The sequence below is a fragment of the Danaus plexippus genome, chromosome 15, assembly GCF_018135715.1.
Source record: "Danaus plexippus chromosome 15, MEX_DaPlex, whole genome shotgun sequence".
Classification (NCBI taxonomy): Eukaryota; Metazoa; Arthropoda; class Insecta; order Lepidoptera; family Nymphalidae; genus Danaus; species Danaus plexippus.
The window spans coordinates 2629666-2643125 of record NC_083547.1 but is presented as its reverse complement, the minus strand read 5'-3'; the positions used below and the strand labels follow the sequence as shown (position 1 = coordinate 2643125).

Sequence of the window (13460 nt, the reverse complement as noted above, 5' to 3'; positions counted from 1 at the left end):
TTTTTTCCTACTAATTTGTTAATTTCATGAATGTCTTATACAATTTTACCCTTATCCTTTAAAAATTTATGAAATAAATATCGTTAAAACTTATAAAAATAAAATTTTTATTGTCTTTATAATTTATTTACTCTGTCGTTATATTTTTATTACAAAACAAAAAATATTTCTGGCTGGAAATATTCTGTTCGATTTCAGTTCGCTCATTTATTACTATATTATATTGAGAAAAAAAATATTTAGATTTCATTTAATATAATATAATTTGTAAAGTATAAAAATCTTTTGCCTCAAGTGTTAACAGGAAGCTTAGCCCCTAATAACATTTTTGATTTGTCAGATATGTACAGAAATACAGTAGAGAGAATATTCACCTTTTCGCATGAAACCTGTATTTTTCAAAACTACCTGAATGAAAACGATTGAACCAATATTACTTTGCTCGTCACACAGTATGACCTAAAAATGCAGTCGCTTTTGATACAACGAGGCCTCTAGAGAGGCGCTCTGTCTGAGTTTTATAAAACCGTACGTTGCTCTCTGTTTTATACGGTCAGATGAGGCTGAATATCATTTTAATAAACATTATAGTATTGCAAAAAAAAAATTGTATAAAGGAGAATTCATATAGTAATTGAACTGGGTAGTACATAGGTCCTTGTTAATAAAACATTACACTACGTGGTTTAGACCCGAAAGTAATGGGCGAACCCCTCACACTGACCTTGGGCAACAACTAAGAGTAGGAGCTGTAAATGCTGAACAGGTACACAACAGCGATGTTGGCGTACAGAGTGCTTACGCTGCTCAAAACGAACTCATCGGGGTTGGAAAGTTTCACCCGCGCGCCACGGACAAATGCGGTTAAACGTGCTCGCCTGCTGAGTGTTTTTTTATAAAAAAAAATAATCGGTAATAAGTTCATTCGTTATAAAATTGATTAATGAAATAAAATAATGAAATTTTAAATAGGATTGTTATAATATAATGTTATGTTAATGATTTTAAATATGTGTGTTAAATTATTATAATCAAAAAAAAATATTCACGTAATATTAACATTTTTCTTGTAAATCCATAATCGTGGTACTCAAAATTCCAAAATATTTTCACAATTTTTTTAGATCTAAAATTAACAATGATGTTTATTTAAGAAACTGATACAATAATAAACAAAAAAGTAACGTCCCGATTAACAGTAAATAAATATGTGGGACAAAATTCTTACCTATCAGTGACGATTTTTCATCACAGAAGTAACATTAGAATTGTATATGTTATATGGATAAAAATTTGAGAGAAACACTAAATTGATCCATATCATAACGATCTGGACATATAGTTAGGACCGTAAATCCTTTAAATACAGACATATGAATTATAAATTGTTTTTTAATGTGCTACGCCGGGCAACTGAGTTCGTAGCAGCACTCACTGCGCTACTTAAAGTGATTGATGAATAAATCAAAACGTACATTTCCCAACATATTTTTCATTTTTATATATTTGTATTTTATTGAACAAGTTTGTGATTTCATTGATGGGCACTGAATTCAAGTGAACTTTCTAAAATTTTATAATCACTTGACTTGTGCCGATGTTATTACATTTTATTATTATTTTTATATCACACGCATTATTTGCACACGCACACATTATTTGCACACGCTTCGTCAAATTCTAAATTAATCACAGATTAACAAATCTTTATAAAATAAGTTATTTAACAAACTTCATAAAAAAGTTAAATAGATGATTGAGACGAAAACTCTCAGCATTCCAGGGATTCACCGTGCGGGTGCCGGGTCCATAGCGTTGCAGGGAAAGGAGCTTCCACAGTGCCTGGAACTTGTGACCCAGGTGTATGTTTAAGGGGCCCCAATTTAATGCGCGTTAAGCACTCACCTCCACCGTCCAAGCTCATCTCTCTGCCCAACCAAAATTGAAACAAATATATGGGGTTTTCCAATTGGGACGCTTGAACTTTGACAGCTGATTGCGGCCATGTTGTTTGAGTGACAGCTGTCAAATGCAGTGTGTTATATTCATTCCGTCCTCCCAAACCACCATGGCAGGTTACAGTGTCGAGCAGCACGTGCAAATCATAAAATTGTTTTATGAAAATGGGTCTTCAGTTCGAGCAACGTTCCGCGCACTTCGCCCGTTTTACGGTCGCGATGATCGTCCTGCCGAGTCGACTATCCGTCGATTGGTGGATAAATTCGAGTCAACCGGGTCAGTTAACAATCAGCCGGTTCCCGTGCGTCAACGTAACGCGAGATCTGCCGAGAATATCGCCGTTGTGCGCGACAGTGTCCTCGAAAACCCGCGGCAGTCAATTCCGCGTCGCGCACAGGAACTCGGCCTTTCGCAGACGACAACTTGGCGAATTTTGCGTTGTGACTTGAGCCTGCACCCGTACAAGATCCAGCTGACCCAAGAGCTCAAGGTTAATGACCATAGACAGCGCCGTGTGTTCGCTGACTGGGCATTAGAGCAGTTGGAAGTTGACGCCGATTTTGGCAAAAAAATCATCTTCAGCGACGAGGCGCATTTTTGGATGAATGGCTATGTCAACAAGCAAAATTGCCGTATTTGGGACGAGACCAATCCACACGAGGTTCACCAAGTGGCAATGCACCCGCAGAAAGTGACTGTTTGGTGCGGATTTTGGGCCGGAGGCGTGATTGGTCCGTATTTTTTCGAAAACGATAATGGTGTGGCCGTCACCGTCAATGGTGAGCGATACCGGTCGATGATAACCAACTTCTTTTGGCCTGAAATCGAGAATATGGATCTGGACAACATGTGGTTTCAACAGGACGGCGCTACGTGCCACACAGCACACGCTACGATGGAAGTTCTGCACGAGCAATTTCTGGACATGGTCATCTCGCGCGGAGGCGACGTGAACTGGCCACCGAGATCGTGCGATTTGACCCCGCTGGACTTTTTCTTGTGGGGTTTTCTTAAGTCGCAGGTCTATGCCAACAAGCCGCAAACCACCGATGCCCTCAAAGTCAACATACGCCACGCCATCGATCAAATACAGCCCGATTTGTGCGCCAGAGTCATCGAAAATTGGACCTTTCGTGTGCGCGCCACCAACCGAAGCCGTGGCGGTCATTTGAATGATGTCATATTCCATACATAATGGGGTCAATAGACCTTCCAAATAAAAAAAAAATTTCGCAAATATCTTTCCTACATGTATTTCTTTTTGCATTTCAAAGATCAAGCGCCCTTAATGGAAAACCCTATACTAGCACTGCCTTCGACGAATGTTCCAAGAACGAACTGTTGCTAGTTCTGGACAGGCCCAAGTCTTTTAGTAGGTTGTAGAAAGATATAGCTATTATACCTCTCTCTTCCACTTCTACCTTGTTCAAATTTACAACGAACATCTTCTTAGTGAGTTCGTTAGTGACCTCGTAATACTTCTTGATGGCATAGTTTTTCGGGGTATTGGTTTCTCAAGGAACCGTATGCTCTATTAGCACAACGCGCTTTAAAATTTGCAAATATTAAAATATGTCTGTTCTGGACGTCGAAGCACAAATATCCTGTGGGACGTTATATTGCTTTCCATAGGTATCCATCATTATAGTCCAATCCCAAGCCGCTTTAATAATAGAATAAGGCTTGACGTTTGATTTTGTAGGCCTAGTACCTACTCTCACAAACGCTGTTGATAGCTTGTTTGTGGTTATTCCTTTTTGCGCTCTGGCCACTGAAAGACTAACCACTTCACGTATGATTTCTAAAACCCTATCGTGACGACGCGAGTATTGGCCGCTAACCAGGAGTACCCTACAACGCACTAGCTAATGCTTAGCAGTTTTAACTGCCTCCCCGCAGATGTAGCAAGTTTTTTCGGTACCTTTACCCCATCTTACTAAACTACTCTGATCTGGAAGAGTCATCTAGAACGTATTGAGACAAAATTTTAGCAGTGCTAGCGACCAATCATGAATTAAAGTGCGCCATTTTAGTGTTAATGTGATGCAAAAATCTCTTATGTGTAGCAACTCGTTCTGCATTACTAAGCTCATCGCATGGATCTTAGATTTAGAATTCCAGTCTTGCTGGATAAAAAACCTAAATTTTATATACCCATATGTTTGGCCTTCCTACTTGATGCTAACCCTACACTATTACTTTGTGTCCCTATCATAAATTTTTATGAAATTGAAGTCCTATTCTAGTTTTAGGGCATCTTTGTCTTTGGGAGTGATGTAATCTCATCTTGGGATTTCCCTAGAATATGTCTGTCGAAAACTTAGTTGTTTATAGAGCTCCGATTGTCTTTTTAGATTTATCTCAAAATTATTGCGATCCCTGAATAACGCTGAAGGATCAGCCGACAGCGCAAGCTCGAGCCACAATTTCAACACGTTTATGACGATTGCATCTAACATTGACAAAAGGGTTTTATTAAAACCATAGACGAGAAAAGGCCAATTCAAACGTGGTGTTAGATAATTATCTTGGATCCAAGCTTTTTTGACGTTACTAATCGTTTGGTTGCCGACCTTGTTAAGATCGTTTAAAAAGCTATCTACTATTCCTTCTAAGGATGGAGTACGACCTATATTATCTATCTTACGACCGAGAAATCCTAATCTTCTAATACTCTTCATGTATTTTTGTTTCTTCAAAAATTTAGACCTTATTTTATAAAGAAAATTAAACATTTATTAATTGTAAATGTGTTTTACATTTTTTAATTTTCTTTGAAGTAATAAATCATTCCATAAGATTAAGCTTACGGCCTGCTGCCCACACTGGATTTATATTTTAGTGGAAAAAAAAATTTCAACGTCATGTATTTTGTTTGTATGTTTAGCTTTTATCATAAACACAGGTTTGAAAACTAATTCTCCTTTTACTTAACATTAAAGTACTGAAAAACTAACTGTGTGTGTATTGTGTTAATATATATTGTACATAATTGAGTTTTTATTTGAATTTTTATTCTAATTAAGAATTTACAAGTTCGACGTAAACAGATTATAAACTGGTAACATTAAAAAAATTAACTTTCATATCTACCCAAAAGTTTATAACCAACATCCTTATTAATTTCCAAACAATTTAAGTATATAATTTTCTCATTTAATATAAATGTATAAAAAAATATATATTAGATGAAATCTAAGAAAAGATAAGATTCCAAGTGCACATTTAAATGGAAATATTTTTTTCATCATTTCAATGCAAAGTAATCGATACACCGGATAAAATGAAAAAAATACGCGAAATAAATTTGAAAAGTATAGTGTTATTTATGTTAAAAAATAAAATTCTAAAACGAATACACAATTTTAATTATAACAGCAAATAATAGTAAGAAATCTGGCAACACTCAGTATAATTTTCTTCTGTTCTCAATTAATAATGGATTAAACAGAATTATTATATAACAATTACCAATATTGTAGTACAAACTACAGCTGTCGCCTAATACGATGTTGAGGGTTGTTAATAGAATAGACATTATTTCACATCTTGCTTAGAAACCCTATGTAATATATAAAATTATCATGATCAAGTATATAAATTAAATTTTCATGACATTATTAAAGATGTTGTAAAAATTTAATGAGAAAAAAAATATTTTAAATAGTTTAAAGCAATACAACACATATATATATATTTGTAATAATGCATTAACCGTATAATATGTGAAGACTTAATAAATATATTCTAAGCGTTCACCATCTTTTCCCTTTATATAATTAACACAAGTTGCTTATTTATTCCTTTTATTTAATTTATTTAAGACATTTTTGTGATAAAAATCTTCGAACGGCATAAATAAAATCTGATTCAAAAATTTTTCATCACTTTTCACTGGGTAAACAAACATATTAACATATGTATAAATACATATAAAATTTCACTATTAGGAGTATAATGTTATGATATATTGTTTCGTAGAAAATCACATATCTTGCGGGCTGAGTCTTGTTGATTAAGCTATAGTTATTTAAATATATAAAAAAAATGAAGCACGGATTTTTCAAACTGATTGTTTATTTAGGAAACAAGAAATAAACATCTGCTTTCAAGTTTCAACTATCATCATCACGACTACGTGATTTATTTAAACTCAAATAACTCCCACCAGACTAGACAGAGTACATTGTTAATAGTTCATAAAAATATTTTTTTGTTTCAGATTCAGCAGATTCTATATTTGTAGATTTTAAATCCTGGACCATTTTAAAGTTCTACACCCTTACCTTTAAGGTTGCGCAAGAAAATATGGAGAAGTGATTTAACACACCGCAAGACGACAATGTCTCTGTAAGTTGCTATTTTACACAGTAAGAGCATCGAGGGAATTCAACTCAGGTCACCCCAAGCTACCGCGACTTGATGCATTAGGATGTTTATTATTCGTTTGGAACACTGTGTTGTATATACCCAGTCTCATTGATATTTTATTCCAGATTCAATTCCCGTGTCCTTTGACATATTTTAACTTACTCTATTACTGGTCGATGCCCTGTCGTTGGCAGCCAGCAGAATATATTAGGTGGCACCAAATAATTCAACTTCTCTTAAGCTTCTCCATTGCATTGCTCTTCGAAAATATAATGAATTATATTAATGTATTGGACCAATTTTAAATGGTTTTCTTTTCATTTTACATTTATGCACTTATTTAAAATTTCTTGTCACCAAAACTAGTCTAATGAAAACATTACGTAATAATGTCATATATCGTTTTCTTAACTGTTTATTTACCTAAAAGCGTTATACTCGTCAAATATGTATATATATATAATTGACCTACTTATTTAAGATTGTATTTTAATGTTTGTCTATCCATCAGCCGAAAATAAAAATTTTGCTGTACTTAGAAATTCCGCCCAGGATTTATAGGCCAACAAATCCTCCATGATCCTCAAACAGTGGGTTCTAGAGTATTTACCCAGTCTATCTGTTATGAATTTTGACAACATTTAATATTCTGCCTTAGCCATGAACAAAATATAAATAAGGATTTGACTCTTCGTATATCGTGATATAAAAGTAACATTTAAACGAACCAAGCCCTATAATGACGTCACACATTAATTAGCGGATGTTTGTTTAGTAAAACTAGAATAATGTATTACTTCTATGAAGTGTTACAGAAAAACACTAACAATTAATTTAAAAAATACCTAATTATAAGTAAAGTAAATTTAAATCATTAACATATTGGTATCTCTTTTTTTAGGACTGTGTAAAATATAAGAAATTAAAAATATAGCTTCTGAACTTTACTGGCTGCACTTTGCCGTGAGTAAAAAAAAATGTGAGGCACCAACGGACGGATAAGTGATTAAAATTATTTTCCACAGATGAGATGAGGATAAAACTTTTTTTCGCAAAAAATTACTAGTTAAGAATGAAAAATTAAAGTGCTTTTTTTTATTACTTAACTACAGAACGAAATATTTTTAACAAGTGTCAAAATGTCTTGATTTTTAATTCAATATCTAAATTAGCAACTCGAAGTTATTTCTAAAACTGTGAACAAAATATAACAATTGTGTTAATAAAATATTTAAGTTCAATTTTTGGAACTCCGTGTACCTATTAATTACCTGAAACCTAACATTACAACAAAAATATCATATAAATTTTTTTTTTTTTTACTTTAAAATTACTCCTATATTTAATTTTGGCATGATATGAAACAAATGCACTGGTATTCTTTAAGGACGAAATTTTAATATAAATATATTTTTATAGGAAAATGTCACAAAATACAGATAAAAGCTAACTCTAAATTTAAGCCCATCATTTAGTTAGAAAGCTGCATTCAAGTAAGTGACATGGCTTAAATGACAATGTTCCATGTAAAGGAAATGTGGTTCCAAAGACGATTCAAAGTTGTGTCCTGTTTTATAACAAAATAAGCTTATTACAAGAATGTAAAAAATAATTTAAAGTTATATGGTAATTTAATTTAATGCAAGAAAGAAGAGGATAAAGTGATAAACTACAATATGATAGTTTAACGATAGGTTAACCGATTACGATAAATGATTTATGATACTAAAGTGTTTTGCGGCATTGATGCTTAAATAATTATAACTATGATATAAAATGCGATATTAACTTATGAGAATTGAGATTAATATATAGGCTAGTTTTTAAATTTTTCCACCTAGTTGTGGGTAGTTATTAATGTATTGCGTAACGCAATTTGGAACTTGGAAGACATCACCCTATGGAAGATATGTTAGACGTAGTTCAAACAAAGAGTTACTCAACATTGTTATATAATACTTAGATATTAAAATCTACCGAGGCAAACATTTTTGTTTACACTATATGTTAAATTCTACGATTGTATTGCATATAATTATTTTTTTTGTCAGTATTCGTCACTGCCTAGCCAAAACCATATTGCAGCAGACAGACTCGTTAAATTAATGTTCCTAAAAGTGGAACATGTGCATAGTCAACTGTGCTTGTATAGATTGTTTTACAAAATATAATTTGCATGTGATAAAAATAGTCCAAACTCTAATAACATAATCACGTCATAACTAAAGGTATTTGACGTACAAGAAATAAATATGTACATTGTACCTTTTTTGCTTTTTTGTTCTATGTTGCAAAAAATATTATGAATGGGTAGAAAATCTAGATTTTTAGTATTCGAGATAGTTCACAACTCGTTTAATGTTTCCGTTCATATTTTCGCGCCACTGAACCTATATTGCAGCGAGTACGAGCAACAAGTCGTAGGTAAATTCCAGTTTGGCAAAAATTTATTCAAAATTGCCAATGTTTTAAACATTTTTCAACATCATGTCTGGGTTTTTAGACTTTTTTCTAGTTCTTAACAGGAAAGTTTTATTTTACAACCATATCTTTAGAATAAAATATTACAATAAATAAAATACTACTGGTCCCACTTGAATTCCGCTAACATAAAAACAAGATAAATATAAGATGAAAAATACACAGAGGTAAAGTACTTAAAAAACTTTCTCAATTTCTTGAATAAAGTTTTTAATGTTTTCTTCCAAGAATCCTACTCCTTATAACAATGCTGTTAAACAGAGAGTCGAATCCTCTTAGCATTCCATGGGTTCACTGTGCGGGTGCCGGTTCCATCGCGTTGCAGGAGAGGAGCTTCGACAGTGCGTGGGACTTCCGACCACGTATAGGTTTGCTTAAACCAATGCCCCTATGCAACGCGCGTTAAACGCTCACCTCCACCGTCCAAGCTCCTCTCTCTAACTAACCAAATTTGAAACGAACCGACAAGAGCTGCCTTCGATTCATTTTCCGCGAATGAACGTTCCGATATGTTCCAATAATTTCACTCACGCAGAGTAAACGCTGGTCTATAATTTCCCTCAATGGTAACTGAGACAGTTCTTATTGCGCTTAAAGTTTTCTCGTTAAAATTTCAAGTATTATTGTTTGCTTTCCCTATGAAACTTATTAGTTTAGAAAAATATTATTTTTATTATTTCAATTATTCTAATCATAATTTTTTTTATAGCATTGGTTCATGAATAAGGTAACAACTAAATAATAGTGTTCCATTTTTTATATTCTTAACGCTTTTTTTGGTTAAGCACATATGTGAAAGATTTTAAAATACAATTAAAAAATATAACTTTATATTTAAAAAAAACCTGTGGTAAATACGTTTTGGTTTGTTTTATATAACATGATAATCTAAAACGTATTTACGTAAATACTGTATTAATAAAATCGTCCCCACCAAAGTCCTCAGCTTCTAATGTCTACCAGTCTGTCTGTTTGTTCGCAACAAACTCCAAATCTTTTGCACTGACTTGACTGTACTGAAAGCTCTCTTATTTTCTGTAAACAAACCGTGCAAAGCTGCGGCGGGTTTCTAATAAATAATAAACATAAAATATGTATTATTTAAATCCAGCTTTGGCATTTCGCTATACTGGATTAGGAGTGACGCGAGTGAGCTAACCATACATTGTCAGCCAAGCTGCAAGCCAGCCAAGAAAATTTATATGCAAAATTTCAGGTCAATGAGTCGGGAATAACCGTTTCAACATTATATAATATATCTGACCTACTTACGGCACAAGATAAGTAAAAGCTTATACAAGTAAATTGTTCCAGTAAACATTTTTTATTTTGTTCTTTTGTTAATAAGTAGTATAGTTTTTAGGGTGAATGCATTTGGTACATTTAATTATTGTGATATAGAATATTTGTTTCATTTGAAGTTGAAATTTTATGAATTGTGTTTGTTGCTTCACTTTTTCTTTTTGGTATCTTATATCTATTTTTGGTATCTATAAATTTTTTGGTATCTATAAAGCCAGCTTTATTCACACTGGAAATGTGGAAAATTTTGCCAATGTCAACAATTTTATTGAATGAACTTATTTTATAATATAATTTTGAATATTGTGTGGAGACAACAAGAAGCGTTATTATAAAACAATGTCTAATTGAATAATGGCGATTCTTTTTAAAAGACTCCAGTTATATTTTAAGCAGCACCTAGAACTACACAAAAGATAAAGTTGCCTCACTTGACATTGACTTTGACATTTTGACATTGGCATTTTAATTATAATACAAATGAATTCTATGTATACTTATATTAACTAAAGTCTTTTTCAATAATAATAATAACAATAATAATTAAATAAACGCCTCTATATCATTCGTCAAACTCTTTCTTGTTTTCTCCACGCAGTACCCAAGATTATAATTCGTCCAACAAATAAAAACGCTGACATTGGCAGAATATTCCACGATTCCAGTTTCAATGAAGTCATAGTTTAAAAAAAAAAAACATATAAAGCCATAATTTTGTATGAGTTAGTTTTTCATTCATTAAATTATATCATTGATCAACTTTTATACTTAATTACGAGGTTTGTGCAACAAAATCAACTCGAATAACATTTAACTAATTCAAAACTATACTCTTCCGATAAACATTTCCCTTCTTAGCTCTAACTATAAAAGAAACTTTGTGAACTTTTAAACTTTGAATCGCATCTTACATTTTATACTCGGTTTTAATTCAAGAAATTTAATTTTATTTGAAAACGAAACTATTCGAGAGTTTAATATTATATTCCTTTAATCAACCAAATAGTTGTATTGTTTATTCTATATTGTTGTTCTTGATAAAATAATCTAAGACATTTATACTTTTGTGAATACATACCTTAACTAATGCAGATAGAAGAAAATGTCTTTAAAAATATTATTATTTAAAATTTTACATAATTTAACATTATATTTAAAGAAGATCCTCGCACTTATTAATATCTTTCAAACAACACCGGTCTTTTTATTCACGCATCAAACGAAAACTACAACAATGAATATAATCAAATTAGGATGAAGTTGAAATAACTAGAGAAATTAAGGAAAATCAATTAGATTGTTTTGCTCTAACAATTATTTGTCTTTGGAATAATTTAACTTGGTTAAGATAACAATGCATTACGTAAAACGATATTTATCTCGTGAAGATTACCTCAAATACGACTATCCTGAACTAAAATCAATTGCAATTCGAAATCCATTAGTGCATCACGCATTGAGCTCACTAATTAATTAGTATCCATCATAATTGCATTTGTGACACAATTCAATTTTATTTGCAACGGAATAAAATTTACAACTGTTAGACGGTACTAAATCTAATCTCGGACAACTCTTGCTTGTTTGAATTTTACTATTAAATCCATTATTTTAGTTATTTATTAACACAAATACATTCACTGTTGTTCAAATTGAAATTTGAAAAATAATATTCATGGCTATTTTAAACTAAAAATCAGAAATGCAACAGAAAATATAACATGTTTCATTGATATTCTTAGTTTAAAAACTAAATTTTTGTAAAATTATGTAGTTTTTGTATAGATTCTCATATTCTAGTGCAATCTTTTGTAACATTGTATATATAAATGATATTAAATTTCCTTCGGGAAAACACAAAATAGTAATCAATCATAGAAGCGGTGGGTACTTCTCACTTAGATTAAAACAACTTCTTTGAACGGAGAGCGCCTGCTAAAAAGCATGAGTTTTACAGCTCAGTGACTAATGGTCAATGGCTAAACCAAACCTGCATTTTCACTGATAGCATTCATCAAAAATACAACATATAGTAAAAAAATAAATGGTATTCAAAATTACTTTTAATATATAATAATTCTTCATTAATAACTCGTAATTAATGTAATGAGATCTAAGACTTTCGCGAGTATTCTCTTAATTTACTAATATTTTCGGATCCCTACGCGTTATGTCATGTCGCCTGCCCGTGATCACGATTGCTGCAAAAGAACCGAAACATCGAGAATATTTAGTTTTTTTAAAGTAATAAATAACGCGAAGTAAATCGAAAATATTAGTCATATTCTTAACTAATTTGTATTGTAAAGAATTGATCTTACATGAAGCAGCAGTAAAATTATTTATTCTAAAAGTTCTTTGTTTTATAATATAACAAATAAATAACACAATAGCTAAGAAAAATGTCTTTCTTTGAGTCAAAGTACACAGTATATATATCAGTCTTTCAATAATATACCAATTACGATATCAATGGACACGATGCTTCATCTACGGAAAGGGAATTAATTGTCAATATTGATACCCATGACATTTCTTTTTTGCTTTGTTACATTATTAATACGTAGTATTAAGAGGAGGACATTAAACACTATAACAGCAGGAATCGAACTTGCGACCGCCCTATTATCACGTTCAAATTGCCCTCCTACCCGCTCGTCACGTTTATTTAATTAGCAAATCCTTATCCAATTCTTTTTATTTAGATTTTTTAAATCAATTTTTAACTCAAAATTTCCTTAAAGAAAACAAATCAAATATATCCATTAATACAAAACAGACATTTTATATAATTGATATGTTTTCTTAATTTTGCATGCTCTAGACATACCTTTTTAGTAAAACATAAAAAAAAAATAGAGATACATAAAAACCTATTATTAATAATAGCATCGCAACATGACACTTATATCCACACCCACCTGAAGCTGTAACTTCCCATGACACGAATACGTCATGAATTAACATAAAAGCGTAATTAACATTTAGTTTTGCTTTTAAATGCATTAAGGCAAAGGATTTTGTCATAATGTATATTTTTTATCTGTTCCTACAAATAAAAAAAGTATTTTTATATCTGGATATCTGTCTGTGTAATAATTTTATATGGTAATATCACATACTATAAAATTACAATATTTAATTATAAGGTCCGCAATGACGTAGGTGATTAGTCGTAAATACTGTCTTGAATAGATTTTCTGTCTATGTCCCACTTCATAATTAGCTTACAAAATGCATACAAATTAAATATCTGCTTTTAAACTTCATTTACGAGGAAACTCTTTTGTGTGTAGTTGTGCACTAATTAGAGAAGGCTGTATTTCGTTGATATTTTCTTCCCATTC

The 13460-nt window shown here is 31.8% G+C and overlaps 1 protein-coding gene across 1 annotated transcript in view; it reads left to right on the top strand.

Annotated features, from left to right (window-relative positions):
- Positions 1-13460, top strand: part of LOC116766156 (CD151 antigen-like) — a 164145-nt gene that overhangs the window by 127249 nt on the left and 23436 nt on the right. The window contains exon 4 of the mRNA XM_032655879.2: positions 6182-6309. The gene's annotated coding sequence lies outside the window, so the exon portion shown is untranslated. The remainder of the gene's footprint in view (positions 1-6181; positions 6310-13460) is intronic.